This window comes from Lithobates pipiens, unplaced genomic scaffold, assembly GCF_037356315.1.
Source record: "Lithobates pipiens isolate NorthernLeopardFrog02 unplaced genomic scaffold, aLitPip1_a1.2 Scaffold_18, whole genome shotgun sequence".
NCBI lineage: Eukaryota > Metazoa > Chordata > Amphibia > Anura > Ranidae > Lithobates > Lithobates pipiens.
Genome location: NW_027507758.1, coordinates 696,797 through 723,506, shown reverse-complemented (window position 1 = coordinate 723,506; position 26,710 = coordinate 696,797). Strand labels below are relative to the sequence as shown.

The window sequence follows — 26,710 nt, the reverse complement described above, 5'->3', positions numbered from 1 at the left end:
CAGAGAACCTGACCACCTCTTCCAGGGACTCACAGACTTTCCATCCTAAGACCAGATCATCCCCAGTGGCGGGTAAGATGACTCCAAGGGGTGAGGGTGGAGAGCGTGAGAGGGTGGGAGTTCTACCTAAGGTCTGGCGGGAGCAGCCCAGGAAGCCCATGCTGCAAGAGACAGCGAAAAAGATTATTTGCTACCGCTGCCGGCAAGAGGGACATATTGCAGCCAATTGCCCCGTTGTGGATGAGCCTATGCAATGTGACTTTATAAGGGAGAGACGTCAGTCGCTGTTTGCGACAGTTGCATGCACTGCCATTCGGGGACCTGAGAAACATTTATGTAAAATGTGTATTAATGGTAGACCTGTTGATGTGTTGCTGCATTCAGGTAGCCTGGTAACATTGATAAAAGCTGAATTAGTTACTACAGAGGTCTCTGGGAAGAACAAGGTGGCTGTTATTTGTGTGCATGGGGACCCCCGAGAGTATCCTGTAACTTCAGTGTTTTTTGAGACCCCCAAAGGTAACCTCTCTCATCAGGTGGGGTTAGTGTCTCACTTAACACATGATGCTATTGTGGGAAGGGATTTTCCAAAATTCTGGGAACTCTGGGATTGTCCTGAGGCCCCCACTGGTGCCCCTATAGACCAGGAAGATGACCAGAATTCCTCTGGGGGTGGTGAGGACTCTCCTGAATTTCCCTTGTCGGTATTGGCGGGGGAAACTCGAGAAACTGGGGAGGAATCAACATCCTCAGATGAAAACATGCCGTCTGTGGAGTTTCCGGATCTTGAGGTTCACAGGGAAAATTTTGCCACAGAACAGTTAAAAGACCCCACCCTAATAAAGGCACGGGAAAATGTGGTGAAAATAGATGGCGAGTTAGTGAACCCAGATAAGACTTGCCCTTATCCTTACTTCACTATGGAAAGGGACCTGCTGTATCGAGTGGCTCAAAGGGCAGAAGAAACCATTGAGCAACTTGTAGTGCCCAAACCTTACAGGAAGTTGGTGTTAGAATTGGCCCATGGGCACATTCTGGGAGGTCATCTGGGGACAGAGAAAACCAGAGAGAGGGTACTGCAGAGATTCTATTGGCCTGGGGTCATGAAGAAAATAGAAAATTATTGTTCCTCCTGCCCTGTGTGTCAGAAGTCGGCACCTATGCCACATTTCCGTAACCCGCTGGTACCTCTTCCTATCACTGAGGTCCCCTTTGAAAGGATCGCAATGGATTTGGTAGGTCCGATAATGAAGTCCGCTAGGGGGCATCAGTACATTTTGGTTATATTGGACTATGCCACCCGTTATCCGGAAGCAATTCCTCTCCGAAATACCTCGGCCAAAACCATAGCCAAAGAGCTATCTCTTGTTTTTAGCCGCGTGGGTATTTGTAAGGAACTGCTTACGGACCAAGGTACACCCTTTATGTCCCGGGTAATGAAAGAACTATGCAAGTTGTACAAAGTGACACAATTGCGTACATCTGTGTATCACCCCCAAACAGATGGGTTGGTTGAAAGATTCAACAAAACCCTAAAACAAATGTTAAAGAAGGTGGTGGATAGAGATGGAAAGAATTGGGACTGTCTAATACCCTATCTGATGTTTGCCATTAGGGAGGTACCCCAATCCTCTACGGGTTTCTCACCCTTCGAGTTGCTCTATGGGAGACACCCAAGAGGGCTGCTGGATATCGCCAAGGAAACTTGGGAAAATGAGAGTTCTCCTCACAGGAGTGTGATTGAGCATGTCGCCCTGATGCAGGATAGAATCGCACAGGTAATGCCAATTGTAAAGGAACATTTGACCCAAGCGCAGTTAGCACAGCAGAGAGTGTACAACCGTGGGGCCAAGACCCGTACTTTTTCCCCGGGGGATAGGGTCTTGGTGCTAGTCCCTACGGTTGAAAGCAAATTTCTGGCCAAATGGCAAGGTCCATACGAAGTAATTGAAAAAATTAGTGAGGTGAACTACAGGGTTAGACAGCCAGGAAGGCGAAAGCCGGAGCAAATCTATCACGTCAATCTGCTGAAAGCCTGGAGGGATAGGGAATCCCTAGTCGCAGAGACTTGGTCACAAGCCCAGCCTGATTGCTTAGTTCCTGAGGTTGGAATAGCAGTCACCTTATCGAAACCCCAACAACAGGAGGTTAAAGAGTTTGTACTTCGTAACAAAGAGATTTTCTCTTAGCTGCCAGGACAAACATCTGGCGTAGAGCATGACATTATCACCCCGCCAGGAGAAAGGGTAAAACTAAAACCTTATAGAATACCAGAGGCCCGACGGGAGGCAATACATGGGGAGGTTCAAAGGATGCTGGAATTGGGTGTGATAGAGGAGTCCCAGAGTGACTGGTCCAGTCCTATCGTACTAGTGCCCAAACCTGATGGGAGCTGGCGGTTTTGTTTCGACAATTGAATAAAGTTACAAAATTTGACACCTACCCCATGCCACGTATAGATGAGTTGATTGACCGGCTGGGAACAGCCCGATATATGACAACTCTTGATCTCACCAAAGGGTATTGGCAAATTCCCCTGGCCGAGTCGGCCAAGGAGAAAACTGCGTTTGTAACCCCAGATGGGGCATTCCAATATAAGAGAATGCCGTTTGGGTTACAGAATGCACCGGCAACATTCCAGCGGAAAATGGATAAGATTCTGAGGCCCCATCAGAAATATGCTGCAGCTTACCTGGATGATGTGATTATCCATAGCACAGACTGGGTCTCACATTTGCCAAAAGTACAAGCAGTCCTAGACTCTATCCGGGAAGCTGGGTTTACGGCCAATCCAAAGAAGTGTACCATTGGACAGGAGGAGGAGGCCAAATATCTTGGGTACACTATTGGGAGGGGGGTGATAAAACCCCAAGTCAATAAAGTCGAGGCCATACAGAGTTGGCCACGTCCCAACAGCAAGAAACAGGTACGAGCCTTTCTGGGAATCGCTGGCTATTATCGACGATTCATTCCCCATTTTACTTCTCAGGCTGTGCCCCTCACCAACCTGACAAAAGGGAAAGAGTCGGTCATGGTTAAATGGTCCCCAGAGGCTGAAGAAGCATTTCAGTCCTTAAAAACAGCCTTATGTAGCCAGCCAGTGTTGTACTCACCAGACTTCTCTAAGGACTTTGTGGTACAAACTGATGCATCAGACGTTGGGTTAGGAGCAGTGTTATCCCAGGTCTGGAACGGGGAAGAGCACCCAGTCATTTACCTCAGCAGGAAGTTGAAGTCCCATGAGGTAAATTACTCCACGATTGAGAAGGAATGTTTAGCAGTGAAGTGGGCTCTAGATTCCCTTCGGTACTATCTGCTAGGTAGGCACTTTGACCTGGTGACTGATCACGCTCCTTTAAAGTGGATGGCTCAGAACAAGGAGACCAATAGAAGGGTAAATACCGTATATACTCGAGTATAAGCCGAGATTTTCAGCCTCTTTTTTGAGGCTGAAAGTGCCCCCCTCGGCTTATACTCGAGTCATCGCTGTCTGCCCGCTCGATCAGCGTGTCGAGCAGACAGACAGCGGCCATTCTATAATTCAAAAGCCGCGCCTCCGGCGCCGCCTTCGCCTGTGATAGGCGGAACACTGAATTTCCCAGCAGCCTGTGTTCCGCCTATCACGGACATCGTATCATCCTCGTACTACGGACGAGGATGATACGATGTCCGTGATAGGCGGAACACAGGCTGCTGGGAAATTCAGTGTTCCGCCTATCACAGGCGAAGGCGGAGGCGCGGCTTTTGAATTTTACAATGGCCGCCGAGGCGCCGACGAAGAGGGCACGGGACGGAGGCAAGGCAAGGCACGGCACGGCACGGGACGGGACGGGACGGAGGCAAGGCAAGGCACGACACGGGACGGAGGCAAGGCACGGCACGGGACGGAGGCAAGGAGGCAAGGCACGGGACGGAGGCTCGGGACAAAGGCTCGGGACACAGGTAGGCTGGACACACACACACACACACACACACACACACACACACATGGATGGAGAGACACACACACACATGGATGGAGACACACACACACAGGGATGGATGGATACACACACACACAGGGATGGATGGATGGATGGAGACACACACACACAGGGATGGATGGATGGATGGAGACACACACACACAGGGATGGATGGATGGATGGATGGAGACACACACACACAGGGATGGATGGATGGATGGACACACACACACACAGGGATGGATGGACGGACACACAGGGATGGACGGACACACAGGGATGGACGGACACACAGGGATGGACGGACACACAGGGATGGACGGACACACACACAGGGATGGACAGGCATGTCTCACCCTCGGCTTATACACGAGTCAATAAGTTTGCCAGTTTTTTTGGGGGTAAATTGGGGGCCTCGGCTTATATTCGGGTCGGCCTATACTTGAGTATATACGGTAGGTGGTTCCTGGCCCTACAGGAATTTAACTTTACAGTTAAGCATCGCCCTGGTGTTAAAATGGGGAATGTGGATGCTTTGTCTCGGATACATGCGTGTCTGGCTGCTTGTGTTACAACCCCAAAGTTGAAACAAGAGGGGGGGGGTATGTGGCAGCACGCAGGTAAAATCACCTGGTTGTATTCAGGATGGGAAATATGTGTGTCCTAGATTCAGGCTTTATGCAGACTTTTACAATTAGAGGGGAAGAGTTAATGAGCCCAGCTGAAGTAAGTGGGCTCATTAAGACCTCTACAAAAACCCCCAGCTTGCTTAGGGAGATGCTCCATCCTGGAACCAGTTTTGTGTGTGTATAGACTGGGGAGTGTGATATCTGTTCTGTGCGGTGAGGTAACGCCTGTGTGGCAAACCTCTACAATAGAGACAGAGACAGGGACTGGTGCTGCACAAGGCTGCACTCAGTTGTTAGACAGGGAATCCATGTGTGTAATTAGAGGTCAAGCTGACCAGGATTTATTTTCATGTTTTATTTTTGTTTGGCTGTTATATGTATCACTGCATGTAGCATAAATAAACCGCACCTTTTGTTTTTTGCACCTACAACGCTGTCTGCTGTGCCTGATTTTGTGTTGTGAACCCATCCAGGGGGTCACACAAACCCGCTGCCGATCTAACCCCTCACAATGTATGGAATAAATGAAGTTTTATGCGGATTTCTCTGTGAATATGTAGAATACGTGGAAAGTCCCACCCAGACCGGTTTCGTGCCGAGTCCCCGACAGTCTTTTCCAGCATTTCAAATACTGAACATTAGGGGTGTCTGTTGGAGGAGGTCATGGGTCACATGTGAGGCCCCCCCATACCTCGGACTCACTACTTGCCTCAACTTCTTGGCACCGGCACCTCCTGGCCCTTTAAGAGGTTTAGGATCCCGGGGGGAAGAGGCGGGGTTTAAGTTCATGTGGATGTGCCGTGATTGGCTGTCACACGATCAGAATGCTCCCGATCACAAGTAGGGATTGGGGACTTTGTTAGCTGCCAGTGTTTCGTCAGATTAGGCGAACCGTCAGATTTTGTAACAGAAGTGATGTTCCGTCGCCGCCATCTTGGTACACCCCGCACTCGTCCACAGTAAGGATACAGTGAGAAGGCAGCAAGCGGACATCTTTGTACACCCACCGAAGTCTTGCATTTCACACTTCGTTTTATCAGTAAACTCATCTTATAAAGTGAAATGGAGGATTTTGAAATCCCTCCGACTGTTTTGATGTTGATTTTTCGAAGCCGCCGCGTTCTGTCCGATTAGCAAACCTGGGAGATCAGCAGGCTTGCCGCTGCTTTTAAAATTCAACATAAAACAAAAGCAGTCGGATGGATTTTTAAATGCTGCATTTCACTATAGAAGAGGAGATTACTGGTAAAAGTCTGAAATGCCAGATTCCAATCTCTCCACCATGGAGGCCAAAGATCTGTCCAAGGATGTCGGGGAGAAGATTGGAGACCTACACAAGGCTGGAATGGGCTACAAGACCATCGCCAATCAGCTTGGTGAGAGGAGACAACAGATGGTGGGATTATTATTCACAAAATAACGATGGATCTCCTCGGTCTGGGGCTCCATGGAAGATCTCACCTCGTGGAGGATCAATGATCAGGAGAACGGTGAGGAATCCGCCCAGAACTACACCGGAGAATCTTCTCCATGATCTCAGCTGGGACCATAGTCACCAAGAGAACAATCGGTAACACACTACACCGCGAGGGACTGAAATCCTGCAGCCCCCGTAAGGTCCCCCCGCTCAGGAAATCACATGTACAGGTCCCCCCGCTCAGGAAATCACATGTACAGGTCAGGCCACCCAGGAAATCACATGTACAGGTCCCCCCGCTCAGGAAATCACATGTACAGGTCCCCCCGCTCAGGAAATCACATGTACAGGTCAGGCCACCCAGGAAATCACATGTACAGGTCCCCCCGCTCAGGAAATCACATGTACAGGTCCCCCCGCTCAGGAAATCACATGTACAGGTCCCCCCGCCCAGGAAATCACATGTACAGGTCCCCCCGCTCAGGAAATCACATGTACAGGTCAGACCACCCAGGAAATCACATGTACAGGTCCCCCTGCTCAGGAAATCACATGTACAGGTCCCCCCGCTCAGGAAATCACATGTACAGTTCCCCCCGCTCAGGAAATCACATGTACAGGTCCCCCCGCTCAGGAAATCACATGTACAGGTCCCCCCGCTCAGGAAATCACATGTACAGGTCCACCCGCTCAGGAAATCACATGTACAGGTCCCCCCGCTCAGGAAATCACATGTACAGGTCCCCCCGCTCAGGAAATCACATGTACAGGTCCCCCCGCTCAGGAAATCACATGTACAGGTCCGCCCGCTCAGGAAATCACATGTACAGGTCCCCCCGCTCAGGAAATCACATGTACAGGTCCCCCCGCTCAGGAAATCACATGTACAGGTCCCCCCGCTCAGGAAATCACATGTACAGGTCCCCCCGCTCAGGAAATCACATGTACAGGTCCCGCCACCCAGGAAATCCTATGTACAGGTCCCGCCACCCAGGATATCACATGTACAGGTCCCCCCGCTCAGGAAATCACATGTACAGGTCCCGCCACCCAGGAAATCACATGTACAGGTCCCTCCGCTCAGGAAATCACATGTACAGATCCCCCCGCTCAGGAAATCACATGTACAGGTCCACCTGCTCAGGAAATCACATCTACAGGTCCCCCCGCTCAGGAAATCACATGTACAGGTCCCCCCGCTCAGGAAATCACATGTACAGGTCCCCCCGCTCAGGAAATCACATGTACAGGTCCCCCCGCTCAGGAAATCACATGTACAGGTCCCGCCACCCAGGAAATCCTATGTACAGGTCCCGCCACCCAGGATATCACATGTACAGGTCCCCCCGCTCAGGAAATCACATGTACAGGTCCCGCCACCCAGGAAATCACATGTACAGGTCCCTCCGCTCAGGAAATCACATGTACAGGTCCCGCCACCCAGGAAATCACATGTACAGTTCCCCCCGCCCAGGAAATCACATGTACAGGTCCCCCCGCCCAGGAAATCACATGTACAGGTCCCCCCGCCCAGGAAATCACATGTACAGGTCCCCCCGCTCAGGAAATCACATGTACAGGTCCCCCCGCTCAGGAAATCACATGTATAATAATGCTGTTGGGCTGGTATGACATTTTTTCCAGGGCTGGTATTTGAAAGCATGGGCGTCCGCAAGGTTCCTCAGGTGGCTGGGTACCAGGCCCATATAGCCTAGAGAATGGACATCTCTTTACATTGCAATACATCTGTTGTTGTCATATTTTTATCTTGATGAAAACAGCCAATCCAGTGACAGTATGAGATGAATATATGACCACAACAGATGTATTGCAATGTAAACAGATGAATTATCTCTTATATAACACAAATGTATTACCAGTGGAAAGATTTTCATGAGATTGTTGAAAAGGGGCGGAGCATGAGCGGCCTTTAAATGATGCCCCCCCCCCTTGGAAAAAGTTCTGCGGACGCCCATGACTTAGCCCATAATAAGGCTGGAGCGGTCGCTGTAACCATGGAAACCAAATGTAAGCTGTGGTGAAAAACTGGGATTTCCTATGGCTGCATTCTGTAAACACTTTTCACTAAAACTGAATCTAGAAATCTCTGATCTAGAACTGGAATTTCTATTCTGGGCGGAGCCGGCGAGATTTCTGCATTAAAAGCCCTCTACAGCTCCGGCCCTTGAGGGCCGCCTATGGACAAGGTGTTGGAGGGGGCAGAATGATCCCATCATACCTCCATGGCTGCCGTCCTCCACCTAGAGGAATCCTATGGGAGTGGGCGGAGCCTGGCCCCCACGGACTGGAGTTCTGCACATCTCATTATGGAGAGTCCATCCGGATTGGATGTAGGCGCCATAACCGGGAGGAGTTATAATCCGCAGCCGTCCTCTCCCCTCCTCCACCTAATGACAGCTAATAGATGATCAATAAAGTCCCAGTACACAGATGGTGACCATAGCAACAGTCCCCGCCCACCCCCTGTATCTGCAGAGCTCTCATTGGCTGCTGCAGGTGACAGTTTTTTTATAATAAAAGCTTTATTGAGAAGCTGACAGCTAACATTTTAGACTGACCTTATTAGCATAATAACAGCTCTTGTTTTACCGTATTCACCATAATATACCGACCTTGTTTTACCTCCCAAAGTGATGTCACAAGATATAAACCACTTGTCTTGGTAAACATGTCCCGTCTATTAGGGTGAATACAACTAACGGCTCACGGCTGACGGTCATATAAAGGGGCTGGGCCTGTGCTGGGCTGTCATTTGTTCCTGAGCACCGCAAAGGTAGGTTGTCCTTTCTCCTCTCCTGAGTCCCGGGACAGATTTGCACCCAACATACCCAGAATGACCCGACATCACACATTTCCCACAATCCCCCGCTTCTCATGTATTCAATGTATTCATCCATTTACAAAATATATCAAAATAATTTTTTTTTTTTTTTTTTTATAAATTTGATCAGAAAAAAAATCCCTCCAGATCTCATTATTGATCATCGTTATTGGAGCTCATTGATATTACAGAGAGGATTTTATATGTTAAATATCAGATTGATCAGAGTTTCCATAACATGATTGATATTTATAAAAATTATATATATATATATATATATATATATATATATATATATATATATATATATATATATATAAAATAAATAAATATAAATATATATATATATATATATATATATATATATATATATATATATATATATATATATATATATATATATATATATATATATATATATATATATATATATATATATATATAATTTCCCACAATCCCCTGCTTTTCATGTATTCATCCATTTACAAAAAGATATCAAAATAATTTTTTTTTTTTATAAATTTGATCAGAAAAAAAATCCCTCCAGATCTCATTATTGATCATTTTTATTGGAGCTCATTGATATTACAGAGATTGATAAGAGTCTCCATAACATGATAGATATTATATATATATGTATATTTATTAAAAAGAAAATGACATATATATTTAAATACAGTATATACACATTCTCTATCTAATATTTCATAGATGGATGTAATAGATTGATTATGTATATATTATATACAGTCACAGGTCACAAAGCTCCCACACAAGGGGGGGTGGGGTGATCTTTGTTATCAGTCATGTGATTTCAGTTACAAACCCCCCTCAATGGGGTCTGTCAGTGGCAGTTTATTTTTAGCTGATCCCAATGATATTTGAAAATGGCAGCCAGCCAGGCCCGGATTGGCCATAGGGCACATCGGGCAATTGCCCGGTGGGCCGGGGCCGCCGGGCTGCAAGTCCATGCAGGGCACAAGGCTCTTTGAGCCCGTGCCCCTCATGCAGTCTCTCCGCGGTAGCTCGGCTCAGCCCATCGGCGGCGGGGAACGTACACAAAGAGGGGGGTGGAGCTAGATGAGAAGCCTTCGGCCTCTCCGCGGCTGCTCGTATAGGTCAGCCATCCAGAAGCAGGAGACTGCAGGAGGAAGATGGAGAGAATGATTGTTCTATATGCAGCCGCTCCTCCTATCCTGGTTATTTCTGCTGCCCCCCCCCCCCCCCCCCCCGGGCTCCCCACACCACCCATACTCTTTGCCTCCTCATGCTCTCTGCCACCCCCAGTGCTTTCCACCTCCCCCCCTGCTCTCCGCCAGCCCCATGCTCTTTCCCCCCCACATGCTCTTTGCCACCCCCGTGCTCTTTGCCACTCCCTGTACTCTCTGCCACCCCCCTGTGCACTCTGCCACCCACCCCGTGCTCTCCGCCACCCCTATGCTCTTTGCCACCCCCTATGCTCTTTGCCACCCCCGTGCTCTTTTCCACTCCCCGTGCTCTTTAACACTCCCCGTGCTCTCTGCCACCCCCCTTCTTCTCTCCGCCACCCCCCTGTGCTCTCTGCCGCCCTCCCTGTGCTCTCTGTCACCCCCATGCTCTCCACCACCCCTGCATGCTCTCCGCTACCCCCCATGCTCTCCGCCACCCTCCATGCTCTCCGCCACCCTCCATGCTCTGCGCTCACCCCCTGTGCTGTTCATATCCCCCCATGCTGTTTGCTGCCGCCTGTGCTCTCCACCTTCCCCAGGTGCTCTTCACATCCCCCCATGCTCTCCACCTTCCCTTCGTGCTCTCCCATGCCCTCCCTGTGCTCGCCACCCCCATACATTCTTCACATCCCCCATGCTCTCCACCAGCCCCCCCCCCGCTCTCCACTTCCCCCATGCTCTCCACCAGCCCCCCCCCACTCTCCACTTCCCCCATGCTCTCCGCCGCCCTCCCTGTGCTCTCCACCAGCCCCCCTGTGCTCTCCACCTCCCCCCATGCTCTCCACCACCCTCCCTGTGCTCTCCACCTCCCCCCATCTCTGCTGCCTCTTGTGTTCTTCTCTTCCTCCCTATGCTCTCGTCCCACCCCATGTTCTCAAGGTACTTCCCTGTGTTCTCCATCCCCCCATGCTCTTTCCTGGTCTCACCTCACCTTGCCCCCCCCCCACACACAAGTCTGCTGGGTTCCCCTCTCACAGGGGATCTGTCAGGGTGAAGAGTGAGGAAGGGGTCAGTTAACATGTCATGGGCTGCTCAATCCAAAATGCCTGGGCCTATTTTTTGTCCCAGTCCGGGCCTGCAGCCAGCTGTGTAATATGAAGGTCCTCAGCCTTGTGTTAGAGCTTTGTGAATGAAGCCTCTCTGGTTCGGTTGCCCCGGGGGATGTGTACATCTGATTTGTACCCGTCTGCACTGACTTAAAGGATCCCGTTATTTCCGGTTATACGTCCGCCCCGTTACATAAGCTCATTTCCAGCTGAACTGTCACCCGGCAGTTTCCCTTGACAACGACATCACCCACAATTCTCCATAGGGGGCGCTCTGAGAGCCTTTACATTCCATCAGTTTAGAGTTATCTGTGAATGGCGGCCCCAGAACGATCCATGTCATCCCTAATATGTGCACCCCACACCCACGCTTAAATAGTAGCCCCGCCCCCAATTAGTCCCACTCTTATTTAGCACCTTCAAAATGTTCCTCATTGAAATAATCCGCAACTCTTTATAAGAATTTCGGGTGGGGGATGGGGATGGAACCTCAGTTGGTGATTTTTACTGCCATCTGTGATTTGGTTGGTAGACTTTCCCTCACTTCTTTTCCTTCTGAGAGGACAGGAAGTGTGGGAAAACTTTCCCAGGCAGGTCACAGAAAACAAGGAAAACCTCAGAAAAGTTTGAGCCCCGCCCCCAACTCCATCCAAACCTAAAAGAAAATGTTTTGCAGTGAAGTTTTGCTTTACAATCTGAACGTCTACTTACCCTTTCTTTTTTCTTTTTATAGGTTCAAAGTGATTTTTTTACGTGAGAGGAGAGAGGAGTTTGTAGGAGAGAGGAGTTTGTAGGAGAGAGGAGAGGAGTTTGTAGGATATTTTAGGAGAGAGAAAAAGAGGAGCAAGGATGAGCATCCTTATAAAAACTAAAGAGATGACAGAATTAGACAGAAGAATGGAGAAATTCCATGCCATGGTAGGAGACTGTGAGCTGAGCAGAGGAGAAGCTCAGATAGACGAGAACAATGAGGAGCTGAAGAAAGCAGAGGAGGGAGGAGAGAAGGAGAGAAGACTTTTCCAGAAAGCCCATGCACTGAAGGCATGGTGGGAAAAAAATGGAAAGCAGCTGACAACAGAAAGGAAAAGAGAACTCCTGGAGAAAGTGCGGGTAAGGAAAGCCGCGATGGAGGAGAGTAAGCTGCAGACAGACGTGCAGCTGAAGAAAGCAGAGGAGGGAGGAGAGGAGAGACTTTTCCAGAAAGCCCATGCACTGAAGGCATGGTGGGAAAAAAACGGAAAGCAGCTGACAACAGAAAGGAAAAGAGAACTCCTCCAGAAAGTGCGAGCAAAGAAAGCCACGATGGAGGAGAGTAAGCTGCAGACAGACGTGCAGCTGAAGAAATCAGAGGAGGGAGGAGAGAAGGAGAGAAGACTTTTCCAGAAAGCCCATGCACTGAAGGCATGGTGGGAAAAAAACGGAAAGCAGCTGACAACAGAAAGGAAAAGAGAACTCCTGGAGAAAGTGCGGGCAAGGAAAGCCGCGATGGAGGAGAGTAAGCTGCAGACAGACGTGCAGCTGAAGAAAGCAGAGGAGGGAGGAGAGAAGGAGAGAAGACTTTTCCAGAAAGCCCATGCACTGAAGGCATGGTGGGAAAAAAACGGAAAGCAGCTGACAACAGAAAGGAAAAGAGAACTCCTCCAGAAAGTGCGGGCAAGGAAAGCCGCGATGGAGGAGAGTAAGCTGCAGACAGACGTGCAGCTGAAGAAAGCAGAGGAGAGAGAAGGAGAGAAGGAGAGAAGACTTTTCCAGAAAGCCCATGCACTGAAGGCATGGTGGGAAAAAAACGGAAAGCAGCTGACAACAGAAAGGAAAAGAGAACTCCTCCAGAAAGTGCGGGCAAGGAAAGCCGCGATGGAGGAGAGTAAGCTGCAGACAGACGTGCAGCTGAAGAAATCAGAGGAGGGAGGAGAGAAGGAGAGAAGACTTTTCCAGAAAGCCCATGCACTGAAGGCATGGTGGGAAAAAAACGGAAAGCAGCTGACAACAGAAAGGAAAAGAGAACTCCTGGAGAAAGTGCGGGTAAGGAAAGCCGCGATGGACAGCAGAGACGAGGATCAAAGGGAAGTTGGCCATGATGAAGGCAGAGACGGACAGGTAAGTACACGTTCTTGCATATAGAATATATAAAGTGAAGGGGGGACATTGCCTTCATGGAGGATTACACATCAGTAGGAGGATATTATGCTGGTTGGGTATAAAATATCCGTATATTATAGACACGCCCAGATATAGGCAACAGAGATTGTTGGGGGACCTTCTCATGTCCCTCATATGGAAATCCATAGAAGTGATCAGTAGGCAGAGCTCCTCCGATGATCAGATAGATTAGATCTAGAGCAGATATAACCATACAGGAAGGCAATGAATGGACTATATAGAAGGTGATCCTTCCTTCATTGTTGGATAGTGGAGGAATGAGCGGCAGGGAGGCTCCGTACCTAAAGACAATATATCCGAGTGAAATATAGGAAATACGCCCCATACAAGTGTTCTATTCATGTCAGATGAAGAAGTTTAGTCACGGCTAATGTTTGATCTCTTTATTATCAGGTCTCGGCTATGAAGAGGGACACATTCTGTCACCAAGACACGGGTGACTATGATGCCGACTATGAATCCAGCAGCTTCTCATCCATCAGTATGTAAGTATCTTCATTACAATTTCCTTTGTACAATGTAACATATTCATTGATGATGGTAAGATTAGGAACACGAGCACCACCAGCCCCCTCCCCTCACCAGGTCAGGGCCCCTTGGGTCAGGTTTGGAAGAAGAGAGTCATGGGGGGTCGTTTTGCTGCCATTTGGCTGTCCATAGTAACATTCATTTTGTTTCCTGAATATAATAAACTGATTTCTGATCCAGATGATCATTGCTCTGGATTATTGGACAAAGCCCACAGTGCTGCCAATATCTTACTTGGGAGACATCAGGTCCCATGACCCTACAATATTTATTCCAATCCCCTGACGAGACAACGCCTGGTGGGGAAACCTAATGGCAACAGACAAGAACCTATTGGCTAGATCAGGGGTCTCCAAACTTTCTAAGAAAAGGGCCAGTTTACTGTCCTTCAGTCCCCCAGCATCAGTGCCCCAGAATTGGTTTTAATGGGACAAATAGTGCCCCATTGATGGTGTCAGTTGGTGGAATGGTGCCCCATCATTGGTGTCAGTTGGTGGAATAGTGCCCCATTGATGGTGTCAGTTGGTGGAATGGTGCCCCATCATTGGTGTCAGTTGGTGGAATAGTGCCCCATCATTGGTGTCAGTTGGTGGAATAGTGCCCCATCATTGGTGTCAGTTGGTGGAATGGTGCCCCATTGATGGTGTCAGTTGGTGGAATGGTGCCCCATCATTGGTGGCAGTTGGTGGAATAGTGCCCCATTGATGGTGTCAGTTGGTGGAATAGTGCCCCATTGATGGTGTTAGTTGGTGGAATGGTGCCCCATCATTGGTGTCAGTTGGTGGAATAGTGGCCCAAGGGCCAGATAAAGGCTAGCAAAGGGCCACATTCGGCCCCCAGGGTGCAGTTTGGAGACCGCAGAGAGACCAATTCTTTTCCCACAGAGAATAATAATTCCACTCCACATCTGTTGGCCGGGAACAGGCTTTAGAAAGAAAGAAAACTGGTAGACATTGAACACCTTCTGTTTGGTGCGCCTGGAATACACTTGGCTGATTGAAATGGAGGGTTCAATTGGGCTTTCATTTTGTACAAATTAGATCTAAAATACACTGAATTGGGCAATGCTGGAAAATGTTACATACATGATCATAAATGAATAATCCATGTACACTGCGCCATTTTGTTTCCTTTCTTGTCTTACTAATCTCTTCTTTCTCTTACAGTGATTTTTCTGCCAACGAGTTCGAGACAACCGGAGCCTCACAGCCTGACCATGATGATGACCATGATGATGAATATGGTCAGAGCAGTCTCACTATGTTCCCAGGAACCGGAAATTTACCCCGTCATGATGATTATTGGATGGAGAGAGAGACAACCGAGGCCTTACAATACTACCGTAATTATTATGACGCCTTATATACTCAATACAGTCCGAGAAGTAGTCACACTATGTTTCCAGGGACCGAAAATTTACCCCGTCATGATGATTATTGGATGGGGAGTGAGACAACCGAGGCCTTACAATACTACCGTAATTATTATGACGCCTGTTATGCTCAATACAGTCAGAGCAGTAGTCTCACTATGTCCCCAGGATCCGGAAATCGATCCCGTCATGATGATTATTGGATGGGGAGTGAGACAACCGAGGCCTCACAAGGCTACCGTGATTATTATGACGCCTATTATGCTCAATATGGTCAGAGCAGTAGTCTCGCTATGTCCCCAGGATCCGGACATCGATCCCGTCATGATGGATATTGGATGGAGAGCGAGATAACCGAGGCCTCACAGCCCGACCATGGTGACTGTGATACCTTTCATGTCGAATCTGTACTGAGCAGAAGCGGGAATGGACCGCGCCTGGATGAAGTAAGTATCCTCTATCCTTCTTACATGGCTGAAAAGACTCACCTCTGTCTGGTTCAGTGTTTAACCACTTCAGCCCTGGAAAATTTGGCTGCTCAATGACCAGGCCATTTTTTGCGATTCAGCACTGCGTTGCTTTAACTGACAACTGCGTGCTCGTGTGACGTTGCACCCACACAAAATTGACATTCTTTTTTCCCCGCAAATAGAGCTTTGTTTTGGTGGTATTTGATAACCCCTTCGGTTTTTATTTTTTGCGCTATAAAAACGCATTGATTACTGTGTAAATGTCACTGACAGGGAAGGGGTTAACACTAGGGGGCAATCAAGGGGTTAACTGTGTTCCCTAGTGTGTGTTCTAATTGTGGGGGGTGGAGACTGACTATAGTAGATGACAGATCGTGGTTCCGAGCTATTAGGACTCACAATCTGCTTCTCCTCTCCTCACAGAACACGGATTTGTGTGTTTTCCCGTTTGGACGCGATTTATGTCGTTCCATGGTGTGCTGGCAAATATCTTCCCTTTACACACAGACACGTCCCTGTTCTGCCTCTCATGCCCACGATCTCGTGCGGTCATCGCGTCTGCCGGCCACGAGCATTGGCACCCCCCTGCAATGCAGTGGGCACACGCATGCCTGCTATCCCGTTTAAAGGAGCCGATGTACAGTGACGACGGCTCGCGGGATCGTGCCGACCTGCCGCAGTATAATGACGGCGGCTGGTTGGCAAGTGGATCAAAAACAGTAACAGTTTGTTCCAGAGGAAGGCAAAAAAAAAACTGCGGTCAGGGATCGGGGGCAGTTTTGTCTCATAAAGACAGACGGATTCCTCGGTGACCTCACACAGGCAGTTGTCGCAATTCCCTGGATCAAACTATTTCCTCTTCAGATTAATCAGTCAAGCAATGGGAGAAATGCAGAAACTTCTACCAACCAATCAGAAATCATCTATTGCTTCACCTGCTTTGAACTGAAGGATGTTATATGATAGATCTGTTTTATGTCATCCTGGAGCTTCTATGATAACGAATATGACTTTTTTTTCTTTAGAATTGGATTGAGCCTGAGATCCCCGCTGTCCCACCATCAGACCCCACCGACATTGTATTACACCTCGATGATGCCTTTGATGATGAATCTGGTCTGAGCAGTCTCGCTATCTTCCCAGAAAACGGAAATCTACCTCTTCATGATGGAAATTGGATGGAGAGCGAGACAACCGGAGCCTCAGAGACCGACCATGATGACTGTGATGCCTTTGAGGTTGAATCTGGTCTGAGCAGTCTCGCTATGTCCCCAGGAACCGGAAATCTACCTCTTCATGATGGATTTGGGATGGAGAGCGAGACAACCGGAGCCTCAGAGACCGACCATGGTGACCATGATACCTTTGATGTCGAATCTGTACTGAGCAGAAGCGGGAATGGACCGCGCCTGGATGAAGTAAGTATCCTCTATCCTTCTTACATGGCTGAAAAGACTCACCTCTGTCTGGTTCAGTGTTTAACCACTTCAGGCCTGGAAAATTTGGCTGCTCAATGACCAGGCCATTTTTTGCGATTCGGCACTGCGTTGCTTTAACTGACAACTGCGTGCTCGTGTGACGTTGCACCCACACAAAATTGACATTCTTTTTTCCCCACAAATAGAGCTTTGTTTTGGTGGTATTTGATAACCCCTTCGGTTTTTATTTTTTGCGCTATAAAAACGCATTGATTACGGTGTAAATGTCACTGACAGGGAAGGGGTTAACACTAGGGGGCAATCAAGGGGTTAACTGTGTTCCCTAGTGTGTGTTCTAATTGTGGGGGGAGGAGACTGACTATAGTAGATGACAGATCGTGGTTCCGAGCTATTAGGGACTCACAATCTGCTTCTCCTCTCCTCACAGAACACGGATTTGTGTGTTTTCCCGTTTGGACGCTATTTATGTCGTTCCATGGTGTGCTGGCAAATATCTTTCCTTTACACACAGACACGTCCCTGTTCTGCCTCTCATGCCCACGATCTCGTGCAGTCATCGCGTCTGCCGGCCACGAGCATTGGCACCCCCCTGCAATGCAGTGGGCACATGCATGCCTGCTATCCCGTTTAAAGGAGCCGATATACAGTGACGACGGCTCGCGGGATCGTGCCGACCCGCCGCAGTATAATGACGGCGGCTGGTTGGCAAGTGGATCAAAAACAGTAACAGTTTGTTCCAGAGGAAGGCAAAAAAAAACTGCGGTCAGGGATCGGGGGCAGTTTTGTCTCATAAAGACAGACAGAGTCCTCGGTGACCTCACACAGGCAGTTGTCGCAATTCCCTGGATCAAACTATTTCCTCTTCAGCTTAATCAGTCAAGCAATGGGAGAAATGCAGAAAGTTCTATCAACCAATCAGAAATCATCTATTGCTTCACCTGCTTTGAACTGAAGGGTGTTATATGATAGATCTGTTTTATGTCATCCTGGAGCTTCTATGATAACGAATATGACTTTTTTTTTCTTTAGTTTTGGATTGAGAGTGAGATCCCCGCTGTCCCACCATCAGAACCCATCGACATAATGATACACCTCGATGATGTGGCAATCAATACAAGCAGCAGATCTCCAATCAACACGCAAGTTTCTTCATTGGAATTTCCTTTGTACAATGTGACATCACCAATGATGGTGCACTGATCTTTAGATCTGGAGGATAATCTGTAGTGATAGAAAAATTGGAAAAACAGGGTCATGGCGGGCGGGTGTCCTCCCAGATCAGTCCGCACCACTGACCGGGGGGTCTAGGAGGTGGCTGTGTGTGTCTGTGTTGCTGGCCGTGCGTGCCGGAGGGGGGGGGGATTGGTTGGGCTAGTCCACTGGTGGGGGGGTTAGATAAGTCCGCTGGAGGAGGGGAGGGTGTTAGATAAGAAGGCTGGTGGGGGGGAGGGTGTTAGATAAGTCCGCTGGAGGGGGGGGGTGTTAGAAAAGCCAGCTGGAGGGGGGAGGGTGTTAGATAAGTAGGCTGGTGGGGGGAGGGTGTTAGATAAGTAGGCTGGTGGGGGGGAGGGTGTTAGATAAGTAGGCTGGTGGGGGGAGGGTGTTAGATAAGTAGGCTGGTGGGGGGTGTTAGATAAGTAGGCTGGTGGGGGGTGTTAGATAAGTAGGCTGGTGGGGGAGGGTGTTAGATAAGTCCGCTAGTGGGGGGGTGTTAGATAAGTCCGCTGGTGGGGGGTGTTAGATAAGTAGGCTGGTGGGGGGGTGTTAGATAAGGAGGCTGGTGGGGGGAGGGTGTTAGATAAGTAGGCGGGTGGGGGGAGGGTGTTAGATAAGTAGGCTGGTGGGGGGGAGGGTGTTAGATAAGTCCGCTGGAGGGGGGGGGTGTTAGAAAAGCCAGCTGGAGGGGGGTGTTAGATAAGTCCGCTGGTGGGGGGTGTTAGATAAGTAGGCTGGTGGGGGGGTGTTAGATAAGTAGGCTGGTGGGGGGGTGTTAGATAAGTCCGCTGGTGGGGGGGTGTTAGATAAGTCCGCTGGTGGGGGGGTGTTAGATAAGTCCGCTGGTGGGGGGAGGGTGTTAGATAAGTAGGCTGGTGGGGGGAGGGGGTTAGATAAGTAGGCTGGTGGAGGGTGTTAGATAAGTAGGCTGGTGGGGGGGTGTTAGATAAGTCCGCTGGTGGGGGGGTGTTAGATAAGTCCGCTGGTGGGGGGAGGGTGTTAGATAAGTAGGCTGGTGGGGGGAGGGTGTTAGATAAGTAGGCTGGTGGGGGAGGGTGTTAGATAAGTCCGCTGGTGGGGGGAGGGTGTTAGATAAGTCCGCTGGTGGGGGGAGGGTGCTAGAAAAAAAACAAAAGCAGCCGATGGAGGAGCGAGGGAGGAGGAGGAGGGGAACTTCCCTTTTTAGGTGAAGTTCCACATTAAGATGGGGCAGCACAGAGGCTTAGCGGTGAGCCTTGCAGCACTGGGGTCCTCGGTTCAAGACCTGACCAGGACACTATCTGCATGGAGTTTGCATGTTCTCCCTGTGCTTGCGTGGGTTTTCCCCGGGTACTCCGGTTTCCCCCCACACAACAAAAACATGCAACTTTTTGTGTTGGTGGTGCAGTGGTGAGCACAGCTGCTTTCCAAGCAGACGACCCGGGTTCGATTCCCGGCCAACATAATGGCCAAGATTCTCCCCAGAGACTGGAATTCTATGTGGAGTGCAGATTAGCGATGGGATAAAATGTAAAGGAATGAAGTGAATGTCGTGGGTTTGTATGGATTTTATTACACACCTTAGAATAGATTTCTTGCAGGTAGGTGTGATTGTTGTGTATTCTCAGTGTCAGCCAGTAGGTGGAGCACTTGGCTACCTTTCAGGTATTTTCTAGGCTCTCCTTCACAACTTTGCTGAAGAAAGACCGGCTATGTACTATATACAGTGGGGGAAAAACACATGAGAAATGTTATAAATGGAGAAAGTAAAATAAGTATTTGATCCCCGACCAACCAACAATAACCCTCCCCCCACAGACTGGCTCCAGTAGGGGCTCATGTGGTACACAGATCAGTCCTGACAATGTAAGAAGGTTCTCCTAATGACAACTCGTTATGTGTATAGAAGACTCCTGTCCACAGAATCCCTTCCCTCCAATCCTCACCATCATGGGGAAGAGCAAAGATCTGTCAGAGGAGGTCGGGGAGAAGATTGGAGACCTGCACAAGGCTGGAATGGGCTACAAGACCATCAGCAAGAAGCTTGGTGAGAGGAGACGAGTGTTGGAGAGATTATTCACAAATGGAAGAAATACAAAATCACCATCAATTGTCCTCAGTCTGGAGCTCCATGGAAGATTTCTCCTCATGGGGTGAGGATGGTCATGAGAAAAGTGAGGGATCCGCCCAGAACTACACAGGGAGGAGCTTGTGAAGGATCTCAAGACAGTTGGGACCCCAGTCACCAAACACACCATTGGTGACACAATACACCGCCATGGATTGAAATCCTGCAGCCCCAACAGGTCCCCCTCCTCAGGAAGACACATGTACAGGTCCCCCTCCTCAGGAAGACATGTGTACAGGTCCCCCTCCTCAGGAAGACACGTGTACAGGTCCCCCTCCTCAGGAAGACACGTGTACAGGCCCCCCTCCTCAGGAAGACACATGTACAGGTCCCCCTCCTCAGGAAGACACGTGTACAGGTCCCCCTCCTCAGGAAGACACATGTACAGATCAACCTCCTCAGGAAGACAGGTGTACAGGTCCCCCTCCTCAGGAAGACACGTGTACAGGTCACCCTCCTCAGGAAGACACGTGTACAGATCAACCTCCTCAGGAAGACAGGTGTACAGGTCCCCCTCCTCAGGAAGACACGTGTACAGGTCACCCTCCTCAGGAAGACACGTGTACAGGTCCTCCTCCTCAGGAAGACACGTGTACAGGTCCTCCTCCTCAGGAAGACACGTGTACAGGTCCTCCTCCTCAGAAAGACACGTGTACAGGTCCCCTTCCTCAGGAAGACATGTGTACAGGTCCCCTTCCTCAGGAAGACACGTGTACAGGTCCCCCTCCTCAGGAAGACACGTGTACAGGTCCCCCTCCTCAGGAAGACACGTGTACAGGTCCCCCTCCTCAGGAAGACACGTGTACAGGTCCCCCTCCTCAGGAAGACACGTGTACAGATCAACCTCCTCAGGAAGACAGGTGTACAGGTCCCCCTCCTCAGGAAGACACGTGTACAGGTCCCCCTCCTCAGGAAGACACGTGTACAGGTCCAGGTCCTCCTCCTCAGGAAGACACGTGTACAGGTCCCCCTCCTCAGGAAGACACGTGTACAGGTCCCCCTCCTCAGGAAGACACGTGTACAGGTCACCCTCCTCAGGAAGACACGTGTACAGGTCCCCCTCCTCAGGAAGACATGTGTACAGGTCCCCCTCCTCAGGAAGACACGTGTACAGGTCCCCCTCCTCAGGAAGACATGTGTACAGGTCCCCCTCCTCAGGAAGACACGTGTACAGATCAACCTCCTCAGGAAGACAGGTGTACAGGTCCCCCTCCTCAGGAAGACACGTGTACAGGTCACCCTCCTCAGGAAGACACGTGTACAGATCAACCTCCTCAGGAAGACACGTGTACAGGTCCTCCTCCTCAGGAAGACACGTGTACAGGTCCCCCTCCTCAGGAAGACACGTGTACAGGTCCCCCTCCTCAGGAAGACACGTGTACAGGTCACCCTCCTCAGGAAGACACGTGTACAGGTCCTCCTCCTCAGGAAGACACGTGTACAGGTCCCCCTCCTCAGGAAGACACGTGTACAGGTCCCCCTCCTCAGGAAGACACGTGTACAGGTCACCCTCCTCAGGAAGACACGTGTACAGGTCCTCCTCCTCAGGAAGACACGTGTACAGGTCCCCCTCCTCAGGAAGACACGTGTACAGGTCCCCCTCCTCAGGAAGACACGTGTACAGGTCCCCCTCCTCAGGAAGACACGTGTACAGATCACCCTCCTCAGGAAGACACGTGTACAGGTCCTCCTCCTCAGGAAGACACGTGTACAGGTCCCCCTCCTCAGGAAGACACGTGTACAGGTCCCCCTCCTCAGGAAGACACGTGTACAGATCACCCTCCTCAGGAAGACACGTGTACAGGTCCCCCTCCTCAGGAAGACACATGTACAGGTCAGTCTGACATTTGCCAATGAACATCTAAATGATTCAGAGAAGGATTGGGGGAGAAAGTTCTGTGTCAGGTGAGATCAAAATTCAGCTCTTTGGCATTAACTCGACTCCCCGTGTTTAGAGGAAGAAAAATGCTGACTATTACCCTAAGTACACCATCCCTACAGTCACACACGGAGGTGGGAACATGAACACCATCCCTACAGTCACACACAGAGGTGGGAACATGAACACCATCCCTACCGTCACACACGGAGGTGGGAACATGAACACCATCCCTACCGTCACACACAGAGGTGGGAACATGAACACCATCCCTACAGTCACACACGGAGGGGGGAACATGAACACCATCCCTACAGTCACACACGGAGGTGGGAACATGAACACCATCCCTACAGTCACACACAGAGGTGGGAACGTGATGCTTTGGGGCGGTTTCTCTGATAAAGGTACAGGCCGACTTTGCCGCATTGAGGGGCCAATGGACGGGGCCATGTATTGTAAGATCTTGGGTGAGAACCTTCTTCCCTCATCCAGAACACTGAAGATGGGTCATGGATGGGTCATGGATGGGTCATGGATGGGTCATTCAGCATCACAATGACCCAAAACATACCACCGAACAAAGGAGAGGCTCAAGAAGCACATAAAGGTCATGGAGTGGCCCGGCCAGTCTCCAGACCTTAATCCTATAGAGAATTTATGGAGGAGCCGAAACTTTGAGTTGCCAAAAAGACCTTAAAGTGATACTATAAAGGTTCCATAAAAATAAATAACACACATGTCATACTTACCTCCACTGTGGTCCTCCCTGCATTAGATAACCCCCTGGGAGAAGCGCTCTCCCGGGGGTCACCTTGCGGGCGCTCTCCCGTCCATAGATGCCGAATGCAGGACTCGGCCCCGCCCCCCCCGCGTCATTGGATTTCATTGACAGCAGCGCGAGCCAATGGCTGCGCTGCTATCAATCTATCCAATCAAGAGCCGAGAACCCCCTAGCCCAGAGATGCCGCGTCCCCGTGGGACAAGTTGGAGGGTTCAGGTAAGTAAAACGGGGGAGGGGGGGCGGTCACTGCCAGGTGTTTTTCATCCATAGGATGCATTAAGGTGAAGAAACAGGAACCTTTACATCCCCTTGAAGGATTTAGAGAAGATCTGTAGAGAAGAGAGGAGAAAATCCCTCCTGAGATGAGTGCGAACCTCATCACCACCTACAAGAAACGTCTGACCTCTGTGATCACCAACAAGGGTTTCTCCACCAACTACTAAGGGGATCAAATACTTATTTTACTCACTGAACTCCATTTATAACATTTGTATTGTGTGATTTCTCTGGAGTTTTGGTTGATCTTCTGTCTCCATCATATAAAATACAATTATAGACCCTTCATTTCTATGTAAGGGGGTAAAACTTCCACAATCCTCGGGGCAGACGATCGATATCCCCCCCTCCCCCTCTGTATATCATCTCATTACTAAGAACATTTCTCAGCACCATCACTTACTAAATGACCTGAAAAGATGAATGGTCAGCGAGAAAGCGGAGCGTGTGTTCCCGGTGTGTGGGGGCGTGAGCGGATGTCGGGGGGGGGAGATGTTGAGGCGGGTCCAGGCCTCCCGCCCGCTCTATCAGATGACGTAGCCGGTGAGGAGGGGGAGGAAGGAGGGGAAAGGAGATGCCGAGACGCCTCGGCGGAGGAGAGTGGAAGCTAGCGACAGCTCTCCCGCAGGGAACCATGGAACGCCGGACAGGTATCCCGGTGAGAGAGGGATCGGCGGCGGCGGCAGGATTGAAGAAACGTTCGATCTCAGCTATGACCAGGAAAAGGGGGGCGGAGGAGGAGGCGCTCACACAAAATGGCTCACAAATGCTGCGCAGCTGAAAGGAGAAGACAGGCCAGGTATCCGGGCCGACTGCTGCCGCTGCTTCCAAGTTAGAGCGGTGCGCTCACACACCAAACTACACCCCGAAAAAAAGTCTGCAAACGGGGGAGGGGCAGCAGCAGCAGCAGCAGGCTACAACGCTAGTACAAAGCACAGGGAGGAAGAGCCAGGCTTTGGTGAGAGAAATCCCTGGGAAATCTAGCAATAGGCACTAGAGCGGGTAGTAAGCGGGACAGCGGAGGCACAGGAGCCCGGGATAAGTTCTCCTACAGAAAGGGAAAGGGCTCAGGACATGGATATGGGTGCAGAGGAAGAGAGCCGTCCCTAAAAGACATTTTATTATCTCTGGATGATTTATCACACCAACCAAAGCAGATCAGGGAAGACGTCTTCAATCTGAAAAATCAAATAGAAAAAGTTACTATCCCAACCTGAGTTCTGGAGGGGGGAGTCAGTCAGGTGGAGGACGATTTGTACCCCTTGAAACAGGAGATGCAACTGAATATGTGCATGGATAAAAGAGAAATTAGGGGGAGAGAAGCTAGCCAGATTTTTTGCCATGGAAAGGAGCGTACAGAATCGCCTTCAGGATTACGGCCGGAAGAAGCCAGCCAAGACCTGGAATTATACAACTCCTGTGCTATAGAGAGAAGACAATTATCCTTCAGAAAGCAAGAGAATATAAAGGGGTGAAGATTTCACTACACCCCGATTTTTCCCCCGAAAAGACAGAGAGACAAATTGATAGATTGTGAAAGGAGACTGCAATATCTGAAAGTGAGTTACGCATGACTTCATCAGGTACGTTTGAGAGTAACAGCACTGGAGGAAACCAGGAACTTTAACAACCCAGAAGAGGTGACATCATGGTTGGAGAAAAAGGAGTGTCAGATTCAACAGGGGGAGAAGATATAAAGAAGACAGGAGGGAAGCTGAAATTGGATATGGATTGTGGGCTAGACTGAAGGGGTGTCCCCTCCCCCCCCCCGAGAATCAATGAATTCCTCTTAAAGTGGAAGTAAACTCCCCTGTTGTTTTCAGCCAAGGAAGCCGCCATCTTTGCCTCTGTTTAATCTTCAACTGCTATGGTGCTGCACATGTGATTGGTTATGACACCAGCCATTGGATGGTTTGATAGTTTGGCTGAGAGCACAGCCAATGAGCAGTGAGCATTCCCGGCATGACTTTATTTTTTAACTGTTTAAATCGATGAGTTTACTTCCACTTTAACTGCTCACTGTTACCAGAAAACTTCCAATAAAAAATGATTTAAATTAAAAAAAAAACATCAATGCAAAATATAGAGACCCTGTGACTGCTGGAGAAATCAGTACAGCACCAACATTGAGGCACTATTCCCCCACTGACACCAATGATGGGGCACTATTCCCCCACCGACACCAATGATGGGGCACTATTCCCCCACTGACACCAATGATGGGGCACTATTCCCCCACTGACACCAATGATGGGGCACTATTCCCCCACTGACACCAATGATGGGGCACTATTCCCCCACTGACACCAATGATGGGGCACTATTCCCCCACTGACACCAATGATGGGGCACTATTCCCCCACTGACACCAATGATGGGGCACTATTCCCCCACTGACACCAATGATGGGGCACTATTCCCCCACTGACACCAATGATGGGGCACTATTCCCCCACTGACACCAATGATGGGGCACTATTCCCCCCACTGACACCAATGATGGGGCACTATTCCCCCCACTGACACCAATGATGGGGCACTATTCCCCCCACTGACACCAATGATGGGGCACTATTCCCCCACTGACACCAATGATGGGGCAATATTCCCCCCACTGACACCAATGATGGGGCAATATTCCCCCCACTGACACCAATGATGGGGCACTATTCCCCCCACTGACACCAATTATGGGGCACTATTCCTCCCACTGATACCAATGATGGGGCACTATTCCCCCCACTGACACCAATGATGGGGCACTATTCCCCCACTAACACCAATGATGGGGCACTATTCCCCCACTGACACCAATGATGGGGCACTATACCTCCCACTGACACCAATGATGGGGCACTATTCTTCCACTGACACCAATGATGGGGCACTATTCCTCCCACTGACACCAATGATGGGGCACTATTCCCCAACTGACACCAATGATGGGGCACTATTCCTCCCACTGACACCAATGATGGGGCACTATTCCTCCCACTGACACCAATGATGGGTTACTATTCCTCCACTGATACCAATGATGGGGCACTATTCCCCCACTGACACCAATGATGGGGCACTATTCCTCCCACTGACACCAATGATGGGGCACTATTCCCCCCACTGACACCAATGATGGGGCACTATTCCTCCCACTGACACCAATGATGGGGCACTATTCCTCCCACTGACACCAATGATGGGTCACTATTCCTCCACTGACACCAATGATGGGGCACTATTCCTCCCACTGACACCAATGATGGGGCACTATTCCCCCACTGACACCAATGATGGGGCACTATTCCTCCCACTGACACCAATGATGGGGCACTATTCCCCCAGAACATACTTTTGTTAATCCAAGCATATCCTGC

The 26,710-nt window shown here is 49.8% G+C and overlaps 1 protein-coding gene and 1 non-coding gene across 5 annotated transcripts in view; one reads left to right on the top strand and one right to left on the bottom strand.

Moving 5' to 3' along the window:
• Window positions 1–26,710, bottom strand: part of LOC143986929 (CAP-Gly domain-containing linker protein 4-like) — a 62,116-nt gene that overhangs the window by 10,155 nt on the left and 25,251 nt on the right. The gene's annotated exons all lie outside the window — the stretch shown is intronic.
• TRNAG-UCC (transfer RNA glycine (anticodon UCC)) lies at window positions 19,663–19,734 on the top strand. The gene has a single exon. It is a non-coding gene; the product is annotated as a tRNA-Gly (tRNA).